Source organism: Macaca mulatta, chromosome 20 (genome assembly GCF_049350105.2).
Source record: "Macaca mulatta isolate MMU2019108-1 chromosome 20, T2T-MMU8v2.0, whole genome shotgun sequence".
Lineage (NCBI taxonomy): Eukaryota > Metazoa > Chordata > Mammalia > Primates > Cercopithecidae > Macaca > Macaca mulatta.
The window spans coordinates 26,233,780-26,253,214 of record NC_133425.1 but is presented as its reverse complement, the minus strand read 5'-3'; the positions used below and the strand labels follow the sequence as shown (position 1 = coordinate 26,253,214).

At 42.6% G+C, this 19,435-nt stretch overlaps 1 long non-coding RNA gene across 1 annotated transcript in view; it reads left to right on the top strand.

Moving 5' to 3' along the window:
• The window catches only part of LOC144338071 (uncharacterized), a 96,144-nt gene extending 78,096 nt beyond the window's left edge, over nt 1-18,048 (top strand). Inside the window, exon 3 of the long non-coding RNA XR_013411843.1 lies at nt 17,974-18,048. This is a non-coding gene — a long non-coding RNA (uncharacterized LOC144338071). The remainder of the gene's footprint in view (nt 1-17,973) is intronic.
• The last annotated feature ends 1,387 nt before the right edge of the window (nt 18,049-19,435 follow it).

Below are 19,435 nucleotides of genomic sequence, written 5' to 3'. Positions count from 1 at the left end.
CCATCTTTTGGCTATTATGAATAATTTGTGTCATTCTAAGAATTTGTCCATTTCACTTATCTATTTTTTGATATAGTATGTGGTGGTATGATCTTTTGTATTTCTGTAAGCTGAATAGTGATAGACCCTCTTTTATTCCTGATGTTAGTTATTTAAGTCTTCGCTCTCATTTTCTAGGTTAGTCTATCTGAAAATGTTTTATAATACCACAATTACCATGATCATTAAGTATCCTATGCATATAACAAAATGTCACATATACCCCACAAATAAGTATACAAGTATTGTGTACCAATAAAAAAATTAAACTTTTATAAATTTGTTAATCTTTGCAGAGAATAAACTTTGTGTTTTATTGGTATCCTCTGTTGTTTTCCTACTCTTTAGTTTACATGCAGTCCAATCTTTGTTATTTTCTTTCTTCTGCTTACTTTTTAGTTTTTTTTTTTTTTTCCAACTTCTTAAGGTAAGAGGCCAAGTTAGATTTTAGCGTTTTCTTCATTTTCAATACAGGTGTTTACAACTATAAATTTCCTCTGAGCACTGTGTTAGCTGTATCTCATGAACTTTAGGATGTTGTACATTTGATTTCATTTATCTCAAAGTATGTTCTAATGTCCCTGTGGTTTCTTATTTGATCCATTTATTGTTTAGGAGTATGTTTTTAAATTTCCACATATTTATGATTTTTCAAAATGTCCTTGTTATTGATTTTTAATTTCATTCATTGTGTTTGAGAAAAACACTTTGTATGATTTCAACCCTTTTAGATTTATTGAGGCTTACTTTTTATGACCTTGTATATTGTCTCTCTCAGAGAATATTTTCTGTGATTTTGAGAAGAATGTGTTATTGCTGTTGGTGGCTGGGAATGTTCTATTTAGATGTAGGTCTATTAAATCTAATTACGTTTGGTAGGTTTAGTTGGTTTACAGCTTCATTCAGATTGTACGTGTCCTGGTTGATCTTTTGCCTAGCTGTTCTTTTAAAATATATATTTAGTTTTTAAAATTCATCACTTTTAATTTTTAAAATTAATGGATATTCAATGTATATATTTTCAGAGTACATGTGACGATTTGTTACATTCATGTAATCAAATCAGGGTAACTGGGATATCCATCTCTTCTTAAATATTTTTTTTCATGCTACAGCTATTTGAATTATGTGCTACAGAAAGTGAGCTATTGAAGCCTCCAACTTTTATTTTTGAATTGTCTGATTCTTTCTCTGATACTGTCAGTTTTTGCTTCATGTATTTGGGGCTTTCATTAAGGTGCATATATGTTTGTAAATGTGCTATCTTCTTGGTAGGTTGACATTATTTTTTAGTATTATTAAATAATTCCTCTGTCTCTAGTAACAATTCTTGTCTTGAAGTCTTTTTTGTACCCACTGGTCTAGCCACTCCAGCTCTTTGGCGGCTTTTTTCCATTTTTTCCATGGTGTATCTTTTCCATTACTTTACCTTTTCATTTTTCTTTCCTTTTTTCTCTTTTCTTTTTGAGACAGAGTCTTGCTCTGTTGCCCAGGCTGGAGTGCAGTGGCACAATCTCGGCTCACTGCAACCTCTGCCTCCCAGGTTCAAGCGATTCTCCTGCCTCAGCCTTCCAAGTAGCTGAGACTACAGGGCATGCCACCACACCGAGCTAAGTTTTTGTATTTTTAGTAGAAATGAGATTTCACCGTGTTAGCCAGGATGGTCTCGATCTTCTGACCTTGTGATCCACTCGCCTCGGCCTCCCAAAGTGCTGGGATTACAGGCATGAGCCACCACGCCTGGCCTATTTTACCTTTAACCTATTTGTGTTTTTGCATCTAAGATGAGTCTCCAGTAGGCCGCATAGCACTGATCTGGGATGACATTTTTTGGCTTTTGATTATATTGTGTAATATATTTACGTAAGGTTATTATTGGTATGGTATGATTTATATCTGTCATTTTGTTTTTTATTTTGTTTCTTTTTTTGTTTGTTTGCTTGCTTGTTTCCCTGTTTCTTCTTCATTGCCCCATCTACATGGCCCACCACCCTTAGCCCCTTGCAGTATGGAGCATGTGAGTGAGCGAGTGCAGGACCCATGGCCAGACCATATGTGTCACCTTGAGGGGAACATGGCAGCACCCAGGTGAGGCTTCCTGTAACCCCAAAGCCCCAGAAGGGGTGTTACAGTGTTCTTTTAGTTCTGCCGTCTGCAGTCCAATGGCTGGTGGTGTGTTAGCTCAGTTGGCCTTTTGCCTCATCTTGTGGGGCAGATATCCCCTGCCTGCAAGGGCCAAGGGCCAATGCAACAACCTTTTCTGGGTACCCACACTCCATGGATCTTGAGCTCTTGTCCAGCATCCAGGAAGCATGAGGTCATGTGACGACTGAAGGTTGGTGAAGGCAGATCATTTCACTGAGCCATGAAAACAGCTCTCAGCAGAGAGGGGAGCTGGAGAGGGGAATTGGAGAGGGGACGGGATGAGCAGGTTGTCTTCCCTGAAGTCAGGTTGTCTCTTCATGAAATCAAGCCATCTCTCCCTCCACCGACGGACTCTGGGGTCTTTATAGGCACCAGATGGGGAGTGCATGCTGATTGGTTTGTGAGTATGCAAAAGGTTAAAGCAAAGACACCACTCAAAGGTGGGCATGACAGTGTAGAAAACCAATTAGGAAAGAGTAGATATATGTAAAATAGGTTAAGATTGGGGATCAATCAGAGGAAAGCACATGAAACAGGAGGACAAGCTCTCAATCCAGTCCAAGAATTTAACTTGTAGTTGGGCTTTCAGGTTTTAAACTGTCTTCTGCTTGGAGGTGGGGTTTCACTGGGTATCTGCCTCTATCTGTCAAGGCATTTGGCTGCCTCCTGCTGCTATCACTATTACATATTTTACACCTCTGTGTGTTACAAACCCAATAACATGTAATTATGATTATTTTATATCATCTGCCTTTTAAAGGAACTGAGAGAAGAAAAGAGAGCAGTCATATATTTATAGAGATTGTTATATTAGACTTTTTATTTGCAATTTCTGGTTCTCTTCATTTCTCTTGCGGTTTTGTGGTACCATCTGGTATCATTTCCTTATCCCGACACATCTTGTTTCTACATGCCTCCTTTGTGCTGTTATTGTGAAATGTATTATCTTTCTGTATGTTTCAGCATAGCTATACCTTAAGTATATCTACATAAAATACATATATATATAATGTGTTTCTACACACACACCGTTGACCCTCTCTATGTTGTGTGGGCTTTGTATCTGTGAATTCAACCAACTGTGGATTAAAAATATTCGGAAAAAATTGCATCTGTACTGAAGATGTACAGACTTTTTGGTTATTATTTTCTCCATAGTAGTACAATATGACAACTATTTACACAGCATTTACATTGTATTAGGTATTGTAAGTAATCTATAGATGATTTAAAGTATACAGGGTGATGTGCACAGGTTATCTGCAAATAGTATACCATTTTATATCAGGGACTTGAGCATCTGTGAATTTTTGTATTCCTGAGAAGTCCTGGAACAAATTTTCATGGAAAATAAGGAATGACTCTATGTATGTATACAAACACACACACGCACACACACACATAATATATACATATAATCTGTATATAGATCTACATAAAATATCTATATATAATCCAATTATATAATATGTATAATATGTAATTGCTATTTAAATCAGTCAAGAAGAAAGAATAAAAATGCAAGTATATATTTTTTGTGATTATCTACGTAATTACTTTTATGTGCATTCTTTGTCTTATTATGTGGATTTAAGTTACTCTCTGATGTAACTTGCTTTCAGTCTGAAGGACTTCAGTATTTTTTTGTAAGACAAATCTGCTAGCAACAAATTCTCTGTTTTTGTTTATACATGAATATTGTTGTTTCATCTTCATTTTTGAAAGATGGTTTTGCTGGATATAGGAATCTTGGTTAATATGTGTGTGTGTGTGTGTGTGTGTGTGTGTGTGTGTGTGTGATTTTCAGCATTTTGAATATGTTTTCCCACTGCTTTCTTGTCTTTAGTGTTCAGATGAGAAGTCAGCTGCCAATCTTATTGTGGTTCCTTTGTAAGTGTTTATTTTTCTCTTGTTGCTTTCAAAATTTTCTTTACATTTCTTTTTTCAGGGTGTGTCTCAACATTTTAACTATGATGTATATAGTTGTAGATTTATTTGCATTTATTCCACTTAGAGTTCATTAAGCTTCTTGCTAGTGCAGATTAATGTTTTTTAAATCAAAATTGGAAAACTATTTGGCATTGTTTTTCAAATATTTCTTTCCCTTACTCTCTGTCCTCTCCTTCATCTACACTCATTATGCATATGTTGACGTACCTATGATATCCTACATTACTTTGAAGCTTTATTCATTTTTTTCTTCATTCTTTATTCCTCTGTTCTTCAGTATGCACAATCTCCATTGATCAATCTTCAAGTTTGCTGACTTTTGGTCTGCTCAAATCTGTTGTTGAGCCCTCTCGTGAATTTTTTAAAGTTTCAGTTATTGTATTTTTTTTTTTTTTTTTTTTTTGAGATGAAGTCTCGTTCTGTCGCCCAGGCTGGAATGCAGTGGCACAATCCCGGCTCACTGCAAGCTCCGCCTCCTGGGTTCACGCCATTCTCCTGCCTCAGCCTCCTGAGTAGTTGGGACTATAGGCGCCCACCACCACGCCCGGCTAATTTTTCGTATTTTTAGTAAAGACAGGGTTTCACTGTGTTAGCCAGGATGGTCTCGATCTCCTGACCTCATGATCCGCCCACCTTAGTCTCCCAAAGTGCTGGGATTACAGGCATGAGCCACCATGCCTGGCCCAGTTATTGTATTTTTTTAACTCTAGAATTTCAATTTGGATCCTTTAAATATTTTTATTTCTGCTGGGTGAGCCAATTTTATCATATTTTTAATTCTTTAAGCATAGTTTCCTTTAGTTCTTTGAGCATATTCATAACAGCTACTTTGGTATCTGCTAATTCCACCATCCCATCTGTAACTCTTCAAGGGCATTTTCTATTGCCTACTTCTATACCCATGTAGAGAGCACACTTCCCTCTTTTTTTGCATGCTTCATAATTTTTGTTTAAAACCGGCGTTCTTAATTAATGTATTGTAGCAGCCTTGGATACTGATGATCCTTGCTTGGCCATTTACATATTTGTATAGTGGTTTGGCTGAACTTATTCTGCAAAGTCTATTTTCCTCACAATGTGTAGCTTTGATGTCCCTGCTCAGATCTTTCTTATTCTTGTTTTGGCCTGGCTACCTAGGGTTTGCCTCTGGGTTTGCATAGCCACTTAATTAGTCAGTGGTTCTGCTAACATCCCCTCAGCCAGCTACATTTTTCCCTTTACCAATGTCTATGTGTATGTCTTGGAGCTTCTATCACAATTCAAGGACTTTACTGGTTTTGCCCTACATTTAGCCAGAGTCTGGTAGCTTAGAGGTTCCGTCTCTGGTTGCTCTTGAGAGGAAACAGCCTTGGGCATGTACTCAGGCTTCCTGGCTGCCAGTGGTAACTAACTTTCCTAAAGCCTGGCTTTCTAGGAGTGACCCCTGGATCAGAGTAGCTTATTGTTCACTCTGTGTTTGGTCAGAGGTTGTGCTTAAATTTCTTTCTCAAGTAAGTCTTCTGCTCTGTGTTGATGGTCTCTGTGTGGCTTGTAGAATGCTTCCAGGTCTGGCGACATGTGCTCTGCTTGCTCTTGAATAGGGACAGCCTGGTGCATGCACACAGCATTCTTTACCCCCAGAGTTGTATGTGACCTCAGATGGCTGTTGTTGTCTGTCTCTTTCCTGCTTCCCTGTATTAAGCTTCTGGCTGCAATGCCATTTTTCTTGTATCAAATCTACCAGCTTCCTCCTTGTTGCTCTCCACCAAAATCCCCATTGTTTTTGACAATGTCCTTAGGCATGGCGTTCTCCATTTACTATTTCAAATAAAGTCAATTCAGTCAGACAGAGCTATGAAGCCCTTTTTTCTTGTGGCCTGAATTTTTCCCCAGGCCTAACCCATGAGCCAGTGCACTGAAGCTGGAGGTGGAGACCTGTTTTTCTTGCTTTTCCACAGAGTGACATCCTTACCTTACCAGTGGAAAGTAGGGAGAGATGGCAATGCCTGGCCTTTGTGGCTTGTCCTTTCTAGGGTGGAACCTCTGCCTTATGAGCTAGCTGAGGCAGGGGGCATTGGGGCCTTAGTATTCTTGAACTACTATGCCTGGAGCTTCTTCAATATGGGGCTGGGGAAGATGAAAAATGCTAACAACCTGCTCCTCCTGGTATAGAACCACAGCCTAAACTGGAGGTTGGGAGGAGTGGGAGCCTTCGTCTTCTTCGTTGTGCACACCAGAGGTAGAGTAATGCAGAGTTGGGGATGAGGGAGTAGTGGAGTAGGTTATGCCTTAAATGCCACCGACTCTCACTGTTCTTAGGGAGATTTAGTGGATTCTCTTGAATGAGTGTTTCTCCATTTGCCAAATATCCTTAGGATAGTTTCTAGAGACTTTGAATGATATTTGGAAACATCGTTTCCACCCATTTTACTAGGAAGAGCATCTGCTGATCATTTTCTGCCGTCATTTGCGAAGTCCCACGGTGTGCTTCTGACCAAAAGTTAATTTGAGAGCCCCTAAAATGACTCAGGGAGATGACTGATGAGTCCACAGGTCAGCCGGGAATCTCATGCTGCTGCTGCAGATGGTGGAGGGCTGGAGGCTCTCCAGGCTTCCTGAGTGCTTTGCAAACAGGCAGAGAATCAGGTGGCTCTGAGTTGGAATTTGAGCTGGGTGCCTTGGTGATGTCACTCAGCCATGTCCTCTGTGTGACTGGAGTGACAATTCCTGCTGGCCAGAGTCATTAGGAGAACAGGATCAAATAATACAGGGGAGACACTTGGCTGGGTGTCTGGCGGTGACAGGCTGCCTCGGTAGGTGATGGTTGCTTTTCCTATCTATACCCCTCTGCCCAGCATTAAACCCTCAACAGGCCTGTCCAGCCTTAACTCCCTCTAGTCTGCAAAGAGAATTCTCTTCTCCAGCCTGCCTGTCCTTCCTGCACCCTTAGCCTGCCCACAGTTTCCTGCTTCTTCAACATTTTGCCCCACTGGGAGAGTTTCTTCGCTTCTCTGGCTTTGGAGGGTCCAGCTCTAATGGATGGTTTTTGGCTCCCATGGCCTGGCCAGGTCAGGCCAGGGATGTCTCTTCCTTCTCAGCCCTCCTAGGATGCACATCTCACTTCTCTTGAGTTAGAAACATCATTCAGAGCAAGCCCAAGACTCAAGGTCAAGCCAGGTGTGGTGCCTCACACCTATAATCCTAGCACTCTGGGAGGCTGGGGTGGGAGGATCACTTGAGCCCAGGAGTTCAAGACCAGCTTGGGCAACATAGTGAAACCCCATCTCTACAAAAAAATAAACAAAATTAGCTGGGTGTGGTGGTGCATGCCTTTAGTCCTTGTTACTTGAGAGGCTGAGATGGAAGACTCACTTGAGCCTGAGAGGTTGAGGCTGCAGTGAGCCATAATCATACCACTGCACTCCAGCGTGGGCAACAGAGCAAGACCCTGTCTCAAAAATTAAGAAAAAGGCTAGAGGTCAGTATTTCTGCTTTCATAACTCTCCAGGCTTCTGTTTTTCCATTTTTAACAGCTGTTACCATTCCCTAATTCATAGAACTGTTATGAAGGTATACTTCCCTAAAACTAGTTTAAAACAAATTTCTTCTTTCCAATGATGAAACTAAAAACAGGCTTTTTTTTTTTTTTTTTTTTTTTTTCCGGCCAGGGTCTTGCTCTTTCATCTAGGCTAGAGTGCAGTGGTGGGATCATAGCTCACCACAGTCTTGAATTTTTGGGCTCCAGTGATCCTCCCACTCCTGCCTCAGCCTCCTGAGTAGCTGTGTCTACAGATGCACACCACCACACTCAGCTAATGTTTTTACTTTTTGTTGAGATGGGGTTCCTGCTATGTTGCCCAGGCTGGTCTTGAACTCCTGGCCTCAAGTGATCCTCCCACCTTGGCTTCCCATAGTGCTGGGATTACAGGTGTGAGCCACCATGCCAGGTGAGGTCTTTTCCTTTTAACAGAGTGGCCACCCATACAGCATAGCAACTAACATTTACCACGTGCTAGACACAACTCTAATTTACATTAATTAATTTTAAATTAATCTTAACACCAACCCTAAAAAATAGGTGGTATAGTGAACCTCCTTTCGTAGATAAGGAAACTGAGACATAGAGAGGCAAAGTAACTTACGAGATATTACAAGGCTTGTAAGCGGCAGAGCCAGTTCTGACACCCATTGTTCTCTATAGCCTAGCTGCTTGGTTGGGGTAGGTGGGTTAGTTGCCTTCCAAAACAGTTATCCACTCATCTTCTATTTTGGCAGAACCCTGGTTTTGTTTAAGTATCAATCTTTTCTCACCATGACTTAGTGTTACATTTTAATGTCTAAGGTAATCAAGATTGATGTGGTTTGGCTGTGTCCCCACCCAAATCTTATCCTGAATTGTAGATCCTATAATTCCTACAAGTTGTGGGAGGAATCTGGTGGGAGATAATTGAATTGTGGGAGTGGTTTCCTCCATACTATTCTCATGGTGGTGAATAAGTCTCATGAGATCTGATGGTTTAATAAAGATTTTCCCCTTTTCACTTGATTCTTATTCTTTTCTTGTTTGCCACCATATAAGATGTACCTTTCACCTTCCACCATGATTGTGAGGCTTCCCCAGCCACGTGGAACTGTGAGTCCATTAAACCTCTTTTTCTTTATCAATTACCCAGTCTCAGGTATGTCTTTATCAGCAGCATGAGAATAAACTAATACAGTAAATTGGCACTAGTAGAGTGGGGCGCTGCTGTAAAGATACCTGAAAATGTGGAAATGACTTTGGAACTGGGTAAGAGGCAGGGATTGGAACAGTTTGGAGGGCTGAGAAAAAGATAGGAAAATATGGGAAAACTTGGAACTTCCTAGAGAGTTTCTGAATGGCTTTACCAAAAATGCTGATAGCAATATGGTCAATAAAGTCTAGGTTGAGGTGGTCTCAGATGGAAATGAGGAACTCGTTGGGAACTGGAGTGAAGGTGACTCTTGGTATGTTTTAGCAAAGAGGCTGGTGGCATTTTGCCCCGGCCCTAGAGATCTGTGGAACTTTGAACTTGAGGGAGATGATTTAGGGTATTTGGCAGAAGAAATTTCTAAACAGCAAAGCATTCAAGAGGTGACTTCGGTGTGTTAAAAGCATTCAGTTTTAAAAGGGAAGCAGCGCAAAAAAGTTTGGAAAATTTGCAGCTTGACTATGCAATAGAAAAGAAAAACCCATTTTCTGAGGAGAGATTCAAGCTGGCTGCAGAAATTTGCCTAAGTAATAAGGACCCATATGTTAATCTTCAAGACAATGGGGAAAATGTCTCCAGGGCATGTCAGAGACCTTTGCGGCAGCCCCTCCCTTCACAGACCGGGAGTCATAGGAGGAAAAGATGGTTTCATGGGCTGGGCCCAGGGCCTCCCTGCTCTGTGCAGCCTAGGGACTCGGTGCTCATTGCATCCCAGCTGATCTGGCCATGGCTGAAAGGGGCCAAGGTACAGCTTGGGCCATGGCTTCAGAGGGTGCAAGCCCCAAGCCTTAGCAGCTTCCACACGGTGTTGAGCCAGCGGGTACACAGAAGTCAAGAATTAAGATTAGGAACTTCTGCCCAGATTTCAGAAGGTATATGCCTGGAAGTCCAGGCAGAAGTTTGCTGTAGGGTCAGGGCCCTCATGGAGAACTTCTGCTAGGGCAGTCCAGAAGGGAAATGTGTGGTTGAAGCCCCTACACAGAGTCCCCACTGGGGCACTGCCCAGTGGAACTGTGAGAAGAGGGCCACCATCCTCTAGTTCCCAGAATTGTAGATCCACCAACGCTTTGCACCATGTGCTTGGAAAAGCCACAGACACTCAAAGACAGCCCATGAAAGCGAGCGGGAGGGAGGCTGTACCTTGCAAAGCCATAGGGGCTGAGCTGCCTACAACCATGGGAACCCACCTCTTGTATTAGCATGACCTGGATGTGAGACATGGAGTCAAAGGAGATTAGTTTGGAGCCTTAATATTTGACTGACTCTCTGGAGTTTGGACTTGCATAGGGCCTTTAGCCCCTTCATTTTGGCCAGTTTCTCCGATCTGGAATGAGTTTATTTATCCAATGACAATTGTATCTAGGAAGATACCCCAGTTGTATCTAGAAAGTAACTAACTTGCTTTTGATTTTACAGGCTCATAGGCAGAAGGGACTTGCCTTGTCTCAGATGAGACTTTGGATTATGGACTTTTGAGTTAATGCTGAAATGAGTTAAGACTTTGGGGGACTGTTGGAAAGGCATGACTGGTTTTGAAATGTGAGGACATAAGATTTTGGAGGGGCTGTGGGCAGAATGATATGGTTTGGCTGTGTCCCCACTCAAATCTCATCTTTAATTGTAGCTTCCATAATTCCCACGTGTTGTGGAGGGACCCAGTGGGAGAAATTGAATCATGGGGACAGTTTCCACCTTTCTATTCTTGTGGTAGTGAATAAGTCTCACAAGATGTAATGGTTTTATCAGGAGTTTCCCCTTTTCACTTGATTCTCATTCTCTCCTTGCCTGCTGCCATGTAAGATGTGCCTTTCACCTTCCGCCATGATTGTGAGGCTTCCCCAGCCACACGTGGAACTGTGAGTCCATTAAACCTCTTTTTCTTTATCAATTACCCAGTCTCGGATATGTCTAGATAGAGACCCATGGAGAAAAGTGTGATGCCTGGAACCATGGCAGCTATCTTATGCTCTGAGGTAGCCAGCCTGAGGAAAGCGATATTTGAGACTGGAAAACTAGATATGCAGAAAAACTTGGATTCTTGTTGCTTCTAGAACGACCTTATGACCAGACCAAGCTTTATGTGAAATAACCAGCTTTCCTTGATGATATTTTCTGCTATTTGCAGCTTAAAGTATTCTCACATATGCACCTCTTAATGGGTAAAACAAAAGCAGGCTTTCTCATGGGGAGGAAGAGGATACCTAACCCAGGACTGCAGAGAGAGGAGGACGAGATTGGCAAGTTTGGCAAGAGTCTGTGGGCTGTGGAAAAAAAGTGTATGCTTTTCTAAGAGCAGCAAGAAATTTCTGGAGAGCTTAGTGAAGAGAGTGACAGGGTCTCATTTACCATTTTAAATATTATTTGGTGGTGGATAAGAGTAGAAACAAGATGACCATCATGAGACAGTTGCAGATATTTAGATGAGAGATGATGGCACGGGAGATAGAGAGATACAAGTGGATGGATTCAGGGTGTATTTTGGAGGCAAGTCCACCAGGACTTGCTAAGAGATTAAATGTGGAAGTGAGGAGCCAGCAGATGAAAGCCAAGGAGATGAGCAGTCTCTATATGAGCAAGAGTAGTGAACTTGTACTTAGGTTGGCGTGGGGTTCCAACTGCAGTCATTGCTTACCAGTGGGGAAACTTATGTGATGCCAGTGTCTGACCCAAGTTTTCTTTTTCTGTTTCTGTTTTATTTACCACCAAACACACTATTTTGTGTATGATAGAGATAAAAGTAAATGTTTGTGGAGTGAATGTACGTATGCAAGTGCGTGCATTCTTGCATTCACTCACTCCCAGCATGCTCGCTGCGGAGCCTGGCATAGTCTAGTGTGCAGCAGGTTATCAATCAGGGCTCATTTAGTGAAGAATGAGTGTGTGTTCTCATACCTCTCTCATCACGCAACACTTTCCCCCTCCTGAGGAGCTAGAGGATGGCAGAAATGCACTGAGAGCCCTGCTATGCAAAAGACCTTGGTACCATGATATCAGCCTGTCCCTCATAAACATGGCAAATTTATGGGGTCATAAATTTGACTGCAAACTAATATGCTAGCAATAATAAACATTGATTAAACATTTATTTCACCATCATTTTGCTTGTCATAATATATTTTAAAAGGGCATCAGGGGCTGATTTTGATGGGTTGCCGATCTTAAAAAAATCCAGGGAAGTTTGAATTCATACATTTAATTTTCCTCTGGATACAATTTTCCATAGTAAGTAGAGAGTATTTTTTGGTAGTTTACTCTTCCTGCTGGGGCACTACATTGTTTATTTATGTTTATTCATTTGCTTATTCATTCATTCATCCAACACATACATGTTTAATGTCTACTAATTCCAAACACTTCCAGTTCTAGCGATACAGTGGTAAACATTGAGGGGCAAAGGAAGACAAACACAGAATCAGAAAGAAAATCAACAATACAGTTTAATATACAGCAAATCCTCACTCATCGTCAGTAGGTTCTTGGAAACTGTGACTTTAAGGAAAACAATATCTAATGAAACCAATTTTTTCTCATTAACATTATAATGAAGTGACATTGAAGGAAATGACATCATTTGAGGACCTGCCATACATCATCTCACTTCAAGTTGCAGTTTCCAAGAACCTATTGCAGATGTTAAGTGAGGACTTCACTGTAGTGATTGTGTCTATGGAGAAAATGAGGCAGGAAATGAAGATAAGGAGGGCTATGGCTGGAGAGCTCTTTTGAATGAGGCAGTTAAGGAAGGTGTCTCTGGTATACATGGATTTCAGGGAAAGTGTTTTGGAGAAAAGGAACAGCATGTGCAAAGACCCTGTGGGAGAGAATGAGCTGGACATGTTTGTGGAAGGGAAGAAGGCCTGTGTGGCTGGGGTGTCATGCAAGTGAGCTGTCTGTGTGCAAAATGAGGGATTGGGATGGAGAAAGGGCTCTGGTCAGAACTTCATTTAGGCATGTCTTTATTTATTCATCTGTTCAATGTGCAGATGATAGACACCTACATGATATAGGTATAATGCAGGGCAAATATTTTGAAGTGAAGTCCAAAGCCCAGAGGAATTCACAGTGCAGAAGACAGGCAGGCCAACAACTCATCATGTTATTTAGATATTTCATCAGATATTTAGGGCCAAGACAGTTGACACTGTAATAGAAGGGTTATACAGGAAGGCTATGTTTCCCTGACCCCCCAGGGTCTAGTTTGGCCATGTGGCTTGCTTTGGACAATAAAATGTGAGTCGAGAGGACACATTCCATCTGATGAGCTAGTGTTTGCTGCATCCCCTGCTACAGTGATCCTTGCCGTGCTACCATCCGCCACAATGTCTGGGAGTGTTGAAGATTGAGGCTGCTGTGTCTCTCTGGGCCTTGAGTAAGGATAGTGATCCCAAATAAACAAGGAATGGAGAAAGAGATAAAATATCATAGTTTAAGCCTCTGAAGTCTTGGGATTGTTTGTTACTGAAGCATAGCCTAGCCTATCCTGACTTATGTGACCACATCAGGGATAAGCACAGAAATGGAACATGTGACTCAGCCTGAGGAAGCCAGGAAAGCTTCCAAAAGAGGCATCATCTTTGGGCAACTGGGAATTACCCAACAAAGGGCAGAGAGCAGGTGTTTTGGAGATCAGGAGAAAGTGAAATCTCTCTCAAGTCATCAACACAGGGAGGGAACCCCAAGTGAAGCTGAAGACAATGTACTTAAACTGTAGTTAACAGCATGGGCTTTGTGGGTTACACAAGTGTGGATTTGACTCCTGGCTCTCCTGTTTTCTATATCCCTAAGCTTGGGAAGAAACCACTGACTTTTTTTTTGGTATCAGATTCCTCATTGCACAATAAGCAAGACAGCGCCTACGCTGCCTGTGGCTGGTGTCTGCTTATACATGCTCATTTAAGCAGTGCTGTTATTAGATGTAATTGCAGATGCACTGGGCCACTGGGCCCAGTTTTGTCATGATCTCTGCCGAACACTAATATGCTAACAATAAGAGTTACCACATATGTGGTGTTTAGCATGCACCTGACTCTAAGCACTTCGCATGTGTTGCAAATCCATAGCATATCAGTGTCACCATGATGCCCATTTCACTAATAAGAAAATGGGATCTCAGACTGTATATGACTCCTCCAAAGCCATCCAGCCGCAAAGTGGTAGAGGTGGAACTCAGACACGGGGGTCTCACCTCAGTGTCCATGCTCGTAATTGTGATACCATCTTCTGCTTCTGTGCTTATACACCTAAAAGGTTCATGCCATTTCCGCCACGTTCAGTGGTGCCACTCCAAGAGGCTTTGCTAAAACTCCTGACCTGGCATAAAATGAAGAGAGGTTGGGCTCCTCCTTGTCAGAGAGTCAGGTGGGGAAGAAATTGGTAGGGTAAATCCTGAAATGTAGCTGGCCAATGAGGTGGTGGGAATCTTTCTGAGTTTCTTACTGCTGACATTTACTGGGTTTCTGTTCAGGGGTAGTCTCTACATTCGATGCTCTATATACAGTGGCAAATACATTCTGCATTGAGACCCTGAATGTGCCATCCGCTGGCCTTCAGATTTGAGTGTCTTGCAGAAGAGACACCTAAACTGGTGCTGTATCGGCTCTTAAGAAATTCAGTGGTTATATTGGCCTAAAGGACTTTACTTACCCTTTACTTACCTAAAGGATGTCACCAGTGTGACATCATGCTGGGGACACAGTGGCCATGGAGGCAGAAGGTTTCTTCAGGAAGAAGAAACATGTACATTAATCTGGAAGAGCACAGGGGTATTTGTGGACTGGAGCATCCCTTGGGGAGCAGAGGGAAGGAAGAACAGATCCTGGGGTATTAAGCAGTGGAGGCTCCCTCCCTCTGGGCTTCTTCCCAAGGGCAGTAGGAAGTCAATGAAAGGGCTTCACACAGGGGAGCTATAGGGTCAGATTTTTTTCTTTTGAAAAACTCACTCTGTCTGCTATTAAGATGGAAGGGAGGCAAGACTGGGGTCAGGGAAAGCATTTAGGAGGCTGTGGCAATCACGCAGAGGAAAGGTCACCGGGGGCCCAGGATGGAGAGCTGGGGGTGTATCTGCACTCCCTGAACTTGTGACCCTGGATTAGTGCTCTGGTGATACTTTATCCTGTCCTTCTTCTCCCCAGCCGAAAGGGCTGCCTAACCTATATTTATCTTTCCAGAGTAGCGGTTCCATAAATTGTAGCTCTCTGAGTGAGATTTCAGCACTACCCACCTTCCCAGGCTCACTGTGTTCTGGGTCACAGGTGTGCGACCCTGGTAAGTTGCTGCTAACCGTGCTTCTCACTGTGGTTTGTTTCCTGGGATTTCTGTTTGGTTAGTGACTGTGTTCTTTCGAGGCCAGCACTCTAGGTCCCACTTGGTTATAGGTTAGCAGCTTGGGAACTGGACCCAGGGGAGCACAGTCTTCCAGACTCCGGGCTACTCCTCCAACAGGACAGCTCTTCGCCTCGGAAGCCGAGGAAGCATGGGTTAACTTTCTTTTCCAATTATCTCTGCATTTTCTATCAAGACATAATCCTTTATTAAGTTAATGAGGCATAATAATTATTAACTGCTAATTATTCATAGTTGCTTAGTCTATTTAAAAGAAATGATACCATTTAGAGCAAGATTTAAAGATATGCAAATATTCAACAGCTTCCTCAGGATATTCAGCCCTCTGTTGTTACAGCGGCAAGCTCATTGACTTTCTTGTCAGCAGGTGAGTGATTTTGTTATTTGCAATGTCAGCACAACACCTGCGTGTCTTTGACCAACCTCCTGGCACTACACTGCCTGTCAGTTGCCCCATCCGTGAAACAGGAATATGAACACCTACTTTCAACACCGCTGAGGGTTTACATGAGATAATGTAAATGAAATAACTAGCGAGGTGCTTAGTATATGTTGAAAAAACATTTGTGCCCTGTTAGAAGTTGCTTCCTAATCTAACCCTAGATGCATCTCCCAGTTCTGCATTGAATATGTGTGTATGTGTGTGTGTGTGTTTGTCTGTGTATATGTATGTGTGCATGTGTCTATGACTCCATTGATATCTTCACCTTCTTGTCTTCTAAACTTCTTCCTGAAGTTTATGGAAGTTGATGCAGGGCTTTCAACTCTGGCTTAAAGGTCTTGAGCCTTCAGGACAACTTGAAGTAAGAAAACAATTGCACACAGCTCTGATATTTTACCATCCCATTCAGATCTCTCTATCCAAACCCAGACGCTTTCTCTGTCTCGGAACATTGAAGACAATGGCCTCCTGTTCTACATTCTTCCTGCTCTGTGCTGTTTGGTGAAACTGAAAGAATGGGATTGTTATACTTCCTGGTTGGTTAAGGGGCTAGAAGTTAGCCAGATCATGGGGCCCAGAGACGGTGACCTACTGAGGGGCCCTGAGCTGCAAAGACAGCCCTGAATCTCCCTTCCTGACAGCACCACCACCCCCCAACAGGGTCACTGTCCCAGTACTGACCCCTGGGCCCCTTGTATGCTTAAGTTCTCTGCAGCGGGAGGCTTTGGTTTGGGTTCATACTCTGAATTCTACTCTGTGGATCTGGAGGCTTATAGAGAGAAACACCTGGTCTTTTAAAGAACCCTAATGAAGGAGTTACATATACTGGGGGAAGGACTCTCTCTTGCCTTAGTCAGAACTGCTTTTACTGAGATGGGAAGGATGAGACCAACACCATCAGCTACTAAAACAACAAATTCCACTCTGACAGCTGTAAGGGGCCGGGGGAAGCCGAACCTTATGGTAACAACAAAGTCAGGCTCCAAATAGAGCAAGGGCAGCAGGTGCGAGGTGAGACCAGAGCAGCGGGCAGGTGAGAAGCACTGTTATCATTTGTTAATAACTGCTATCAGTGACTGAGCATGTTCTAGGTGCCAGACACTGTTTTAAGCAGTGTCATGGGTCATCTGAACTGTCCTGAATTGGTTATTCTCTTCACTTCACTCATAAGGACGTCAAGGGCCGGCGAGGCTAAATGCCATCCCCAAGCCACGAAGCCAGCAAGTATGAATGCAAAGTGTGTGCCCTTAGCTGTGCTGACACTCTGCTGTCTCCCTTTGATGGGGCCCAGCGGAAGGCTGGGGGTCACTCAGGACATGGCCAGAGAAGGAGAGAGTGGGAAGAGGGTATGAGAAGGCTGAGACCCATGGCTTTTTGCTGTGGCCAGTGTAATTATTACCCACTTCTCACTTCTACCAAACAGGAAGGAAGGCTCAACTGATTTCAGGATGCAAGTCAGCCACACATACTCATAGGCAGAATGATGGCCATGTCCTAATCCCCCAAACTGTGGCTATGTTAGCTTGCATGGAAGAGGGCACTAGGATTCCAGTTGGAACTTCGATTGCTAAACAGATGACTTTAAACTAAGGAGATGAGGCCAGGCATGGTGGCTCACGTCTGTAATCCCAGCACTTTTGGAGGCTGAGGCGGGCGTACCATTTGAGATCAGGAGTTCGAGACCAGCCTGACCAACATGGTGAAACCCTGTCTCCACTCAAAATACAAAAATTAGTCGGGCATGGTGGTGCACACCTGTAATCCAAGCTACTCTGGAGGCTGAGGCAGGAGAATCACTTGAACCCAGGAGGCGGAGGTTGCAGTGAGCTGAGATCACGCCATTACACTCCAGCCTGGATGACAAGAGCAAGACTCTTGTCTCAAAAATAAATAAATAAATAAATAAATAAATAAATAAATAAATAAATGGAGATGATTCTAAATTATCCTGGTGGACCCGGTGTCATCACAAGGGATCTTAAAAGGCAGAGGAGACAGAGAATGAGAACAAGTGAGATGGCATCAAGACACTCAATCCGCCATTGCTGCTTTTAAAGATGAAGGAAGAGGTTTATGAACCAAATGATGTAATAGACTCTGGAAGCCAGAAAAGGCAAGACAGCAGAGTGTCCCTCAGAGCCTCCAGAAAGGAATGAAACCCTGATGGCATGTTTACTTTAGCCCTGTGACACCCATTTCAGACTTCTGACATCCAGAACTGTTAGAGTAAGAATTTGTGTTCTCAGCCACAAAGTTTGTGGTGATTTGTTTCAGCATCAATGGGAAACTAATACAGCAGGTACATTTGAAAATCATGCACATATTCAATCTACTCAAACCTTCTAGTTGCAGACTTCTTATCTACAAGAAGAATGCGGGAGAGAGGAACGTATGAAACAACTTCACAAGGAAGCAAAGAACCAAAACAGAAATAAGATCTTTCTGCAGAAGAGCTGGAGCAGCGTTTCATTAAGGTATAAAGAAGGTGGGAGGGGCCGGGCACATTGGCTCACCCTGTAATCCCAGCACTTTGGGAGGCCAAGGCAGATGGATCACCTGAGGTCAGGAATTTGAGACCAGACTGGCCAACGTGGTGAAACTCCATCTCTACTAAAAATACAAAAATTAGCTGAGTGTGGTGGCGTGTGCCTGTAATCCAAGCTATTTGGAAGGCTGAGACAGGAGAATTGCTGGAACCTGGGAGGCGGAGGTTGCAAGTGAGCCGAGATCGTGCCACTGCACTGCAGCCTGGGTGACAGAGCGAGATTCCATCTCAAAAAAAAAAAAAGAAGGTGGGACAGAGTTTAAAGGTGGGGTCACCATATGGTTTTTCCTGGGCAATCCTGGTTTATGCCTTTTGTCCTAATATATATTATTAATATTTTAATATATTTGTTTGTTTATTTATTTATTTTGAGACAGAGTCTCACTCTGTCACCCAGGCTGGAGTACAGTGGCATGATCTCGGCTCACTGCAACCTCTGCCTCCCAGGCTCAAGCGATTCTCCTGCCTCAGCCTCCCGAGTAGTTGGGACTACAGGTGCCCACTACCATGTCCAGCTAATTTTTGTATTTTCAGTAGAGACAGCATTTCACTATGTTGGCCAGGATGGTCTCAAACTCCTGACCTCAAATGATCCACCTGCCTCGGCCTCCCAAAGGGCTGGGATTACAGGCGTGAGCTACTGCCCCCGGCCCTGATATATTATTAATAGTACTCATTTTCACTCTTGAAAGCATTCAAGTTTAAATGACAAGTTATATCGTCCTCCCTTTACAGTAAACTTGAGAGACCCAACAACCAAACACAGCGAATGAACCATGTATGAGTTCTTATTTGGGAAAACAAACTCTAAAATATATATGTTTTTAGACAGCTGGGTATTTGAATATGAACTGGTTATTAGATGAAATTATAATTTTGTGAGGTGTGAAAATAGCATCATAGTTAAAAAATATCATTTTTTATAAGATCTTACTAAAATATTGGGTGCAATGGCCAGATCTCTGGGATTTACTTTAAGATAATTCAGCCAAAAACAGGATATAGATGAAATAGCTTACAGTAAAATGTTGATGGTTATTGAAGCTGGGTGATGGATATGTGGGGGTCTGTTATATATATTTTCTTCCTTTATGTATATTTGACAATTGTCATGGTAAAAAGTTTGAAAACAGTGTCTGGCACACAGCTTTGGTTATTCAGGGATGATCCGGACACTTAGTTTTTTTTTTTCCTTCTCTTCTCATATTGGACTGGTCTCATGTTTCTGGCTAGAGGTCAGATTGGGACATGAAGGAGGTAATT